The sequence below is a fragment of the Mustelus asterias genome, chromosome 5 (assembly GCF_964213995.1).
Source record: "Mustelus asterias chromosome 5, sMusAst1.hap1.1, whole genome shotgun sequence".
NCBI lineage: Eukaryota > Metazoa > Chordata > Chondrichthyes > Carcharhiniformes > Triakidae > Mustelus > Mustelus asterias.
Genome location: NC_135805.1, coordinates 132,340,275 through 132,345,941, shown reverse-complemented (window position 1 = coordinate 132,345,941; position 5,667 = coordinate 132,340,275).

The following is a 5,667-nucleotide window of genomic DNA, read 5'->3' as shown; positions in this document are numbered from 1 at the left end:
TTAAACCCCTCTCCCCAGCACTGATATCACACACACAGAATTAAACCCCCTCCCCAGCACTGATATCACACACAAAGAATTAAACCCCCTCCCCAGCACTGATATCACACACACAAAATTAAACCCCTCTCCCTCAGCACTGATATCACACACATAGAATTAAACCCCTTCTCTCCCAGCACTGATATCACACACACAGTATTAAACCTCTCTCCCTCAGCACTGATATCACACACACAGAATTAAACCCCCACCCCAGCACTGATATCACACACAAAGAATTAAACCCCTCTCCCGAGCACTGATATCCCACATACAGACTTCAACCCCTCTCCCAAGAACTCAAAGCACACACACAAAATTAAACCCATTCCTCCTAGCACTGATATCACACACACAGAATTAAACCCATCCCTCCCAGCACAGATATCACACACAAAGAATTCAACCCCCTCCCGAGCACTGATATCCCACATACAGAGTTCAACCGCTCTTCCCAGAACTCATATCACACACGCAGAATTAAACCCCCCTCCCCAGCACTGATATCACACAAACAGAATTAAACCCATCTCTCCCAGCACAGATATCACACACACAAAATTAAACCCCTCTCCCTCAGCACTGATATCACCCACACAGAATTAAACCCCCTCCCGAGCACTGATATCCCACATACAGACTTCAACCCCTCACCCCAGAACTCATATCACACACAGAATTAAACCCCTCTCCCTCAGCACTGATATCACACACACAGAATTAAACCCATCCCTCCCAGCACAGATATCACACACAAAGAATTAAACCCCCTCCCGAGCACTGATATCCCACATACAGAGTTCAACCGCTCTTCCCAGAACTCATATCACACACGCAGAATTAAACCCTCCTCCCCAGCACTGATATCACACAAACAGAATTAAACCCCTCTCCCAGCAATGATATCACCCACACAGAATAAAACCCCCTCCCGAGCACTGATATCCCACATACAGACTTCAACCCCTCTCCCCAGAACTCATATCACACACAGAATTAAACCCCTCTCCCCAGCACAGATATCACACACACACAATTAAACCCCTCTCCCTCAGCACAGATATCACACACACAGAATTAAACCCCCTCCTCAGCATTGATATCACACACACAGAATTAAACCCCCTCCTCAGCACTGATATCACACACACAGAATTAAATCCCCTCCCCAGCACTGATATCACACACAAAGAATTAAACCCCACTTCCTCAGCACTGATATCACACACACAGAGTTAAATCCCGTGCCCAGCACTGATATCACACACACAGAATTAAACCCCTCGACTTCAGCATCGATATCACAAACAGAATTAAACCCCTCTCCCTCAGCACAGATATCACACACACAGAATTAAACCCCCTCCTCAGCATTGATATCACACACACAGAATTAAACCCCCTCCTCAGCACTGATATCACACACACAGAATTAAACCCCTCTCCCCAGCACTGATATCACACACACAGCATTAAACCCCTCTCCCCAGCACTGATATCACACACACAGAATTAAACCCCCTCCCCAGCACTGATATCACACACAAAGAATTAAACCCCCTCCCCAGCACTGATATCACACACAAAGAATTAAACCCCTCTCCCTCAGCACTGATATCACACACACAGAATTAAACCCCCACCCCAGCACTGATATCACACACAAAGAATTAAACCCCTCTCCCGAGCACTGATATCCCACATACAGACTTCAACCCCTCTCCCAAGAACTCAAAGCACACACACAGAATTAAACCCATCCCTCCTAGCACTGATAACACACACACAGAATTAAACCCATCCCTCCCAGCACAGATATCACACACAAAGAATTAAACCCCTTCCCGAGCACTGATATCCCACATACAGAGTTCAACCGCTCTTCCCAGAACTCATATCACACACGCAGAATTAAACCCCCCTCCCCAGCACTGATATCACACAAACAGAATTAAACCCATCTCTCCCAGCACAGATACCACACACACAAAATTAAACCCCTCTCCCTCAGCACTGATATCACACACATAGAATTAAACCCCTTCTCTCCCAGCACTGATATCACACACACAGTATTAAACCTCTCTCCCTCAGCACTGATATCACACACACAGAATTAAACCCCCACCCCAGCACTGATATCACACACAAAGAATTAAACCCCTCTCCCGAGCACTGATATCCCACATACAGACTTCAACCCCTCTCCCAAGAACTCAAAGCACACACACAAAATTAAACCCATCCCTCCTAGCACTGATATCACACACACAGAATTAAACCCATCCCTCCCAGCACAGATATCACACACAAAGAATTCAACCCCCTCCCGAGCACTGATATCCCACATACAGAGTTCAACCGCTCTTCCCAGAACTCATATCACACACGCAGAATTAAACCCCCCTCCCCAGCACTGATATCACACAAACAGAATTAAACCCATCTCTCCCAGCACAGATATCACACACACAAAATTAAACCCCTCTCCCTCAGCACTGATATCACCCACACAGAATTAAACCCCCTCCCGAGCACTGATATCCCACATACAGACTTCAACCCCTCTCCCAAGAACTCAAAGCACACACACAGAATTAAACCCATCCCTCCTAGCACTGATATCACACACACAGAATTAAACCCATCCCTCCCAGCACAGATATCACACACAAAGAATTAAACCCCCTCCCGAGCACTGATATCCCACATACAGAGTTCAACCGCTCTTCCCAGAACTCATATCACACACGCAGAATTAAACCCTCCTCCCCAGCACTGATATCACACAAACAGAATTAAACCCCTCTCCCAGCAATGATATCACCCACACAGAATAAAACCCCCTCCCGAGCACTGATATCCCACATACAGACTTCAACCCCTCTCCCCAGAACTCATATCACACACAGAATTAAACCCCTCTCCCGAGCACTGATATCACACACACAGAATTAAACCATTCTCTGTCAGCACTGATATCACACACACAGAATTAAACCCCTCTCCCTCAGCACAGATATCACACACACAGAATTAAACCCCCTCCTCAGCATTGATATCACACACACAGAATTAAACCCCCTCCTCAGCACTGATATCACACACACAGAATTAAATCCCCTCCCCAGCACTGATATCACACACAAAGAATTAAACCCCACTCCCTCAGCACTGATATCACACACACAGAGTTAAATCCCGTGCCCAGCACTGATATCACACACACAGAATTAAACCCCTCGACTTCAGCATCGATATCACAAACAGAATTAAACCCCTCTCCCTCAGCACAGATATCACACACACAGAATTAAACCCCCTCCTCAGCATTGATATCACACACACAGAATTAAACCCCCTCCTCAGCACTGATATCACACACACAGAATTAAACCCCCTCCCGAGCACTGATATCCCTCATACAGACTTCAACCCCTCTCCCAAGAACTCAAAGCACACACACAGAATTAAACCCATCCCTCTTAGCACTGATATCACACACACAGAATTAAACCCATCCCTCCCAGCACAGATATCACACACACAGAATTAAACCCCCTCCCGAGCACTGATATCCCACATACAGAGTTCAACCGCTCTTCCCAGAACTCATATCACACACGCAGAATTAAACCCTCCTCCCCAGCACTGATATCACACAAACAGAATTAAACCCCTCTCCCAGCAATGATATCACCCACACAGAATAAAACCCCCTCCCGAGCACTGATATCCCACATACAGACTTCAACCCCTCTCCCCAGAACTCATATCACACACAGAATTAAACCCCTCTCCCGAGCACTGATATCACACACACAGAATTAAACCATTCTCCGTCAGCACTGATATCACACACACAGAATTAAACCCCTCTCCCTCAGCACAGATATCACGCACACAGAATTAAACCCCCTCCTCAGCATTGACATCACACACACAGAATTAAACCCCTTCCTCAGCACTGATATCACACACACAGAATTAAATCCCCTCCCCAGCACTGATATCACACACACAGAATTAAACCCCACTCCCTCAGCACTGATATCACACACACAGAGTTAAATCCCGTGCCCAGCACTGATATCACACACACAGAATTAAACCCCTCGACTTCAGCATCGATATCACAAACAGAATTAAACCCCTCTCCCTCAGCACAGATATCACACACACAGAATTAAACCCCTCTCCCTCAGCACTGATATCACACACACAGAATTAAACCCCTCTCCCAGCACAGATATCACACACACAGAATTAAACCCCCCTCCCCAGCACTGATATCACACACACAGCATTAAACCCCTCTCCCCAGCACTGATATCACACACACAGAATTAAACCCCCTCCCCAGCACTGATATCACACACAAAGAATTAAACCCCCTCCCCAGCACTGATATCACACACAAAGAATTAAACCCCTCTCCCTCAGCACTGATATCACACACACAGAATTAAACCCCCACCCCAGCACTGATATCACACACAAAGAATTAAACCCCTCTCCCGAGCACTGATATCCCACATACAGACTTCAACCCCTCTCCCAAGAACTCAAAGCACACACACAGAATTAAACCCATCCCTCCTAGCACTGATAACACACACACAGAATTAAACCCATCCCTCCCAGCACAGATATCACACACAAAGAATTAAACCCCTTCCCGAGCACTGATATCCCACATACAGAGTTCAACCGCTCTTCCCAGAACTCATATCACACACGCAGAATTAAACCCCCCTCCCCAGCACTGATATCACACAAACAGAATTAAACCCATCTCTCCCAGCACAGATACCACACACACAAAATTAAACCCCTCTCCCTCAGCACTGATATCACCCACACAGAATTAAACCCCCTCCCGAGCACTGATATCCCACATACAGACTTCAACCCCTCTCCCCAGAACTCATATCACACACAGAATTAAACCCCTCTCCCTCAGCACTGATATCACACACACAGAATTAAACCCCTCTCCCGAGCACTGATATCACACACACAGAATTAAACCCCTCTCCCTCAGCACTGATATCACACACGCAGAATTAAACTCCTCTTCCTCAGCACTGAGATCACACACACAGAATTAAACCCTTCTCCCTCAGCACTGATATCACACACACAGAATTAAATCCCCTCCCCAGCACTGATATCACACACAAAGAATTAAACCCCACTCCCTCAGCACTGATATCACACACACAGAATTAAACCCCCTCCATAGCACTGATATCACACACACAGAATTAAACCCCTCTCCCTCAGCACTGATATCACACACACAGAATTAAACCCCCTCCTCAGCACAGATATCACACACACAGAATTAAACCCCTCTCCCCAGCACAGATATCACACACACACAATTAAACCCCTCTCCCTCAGCACAGATATCACACACACAGAATTAAACCCCCTCCTCAGCATTGATATCACACACACAGAATTAAACCCCCTCCTCAGCACTGATATCACACACACAGAATTAAATCCCCTCCCCAGCACTGATATCACACACAAAGAATTAAACCCCACTCCCTCAGCACTGATATCACACACACAGAGTTAAATCCAGTGCCCAGCACTGATATCACACACACAGAA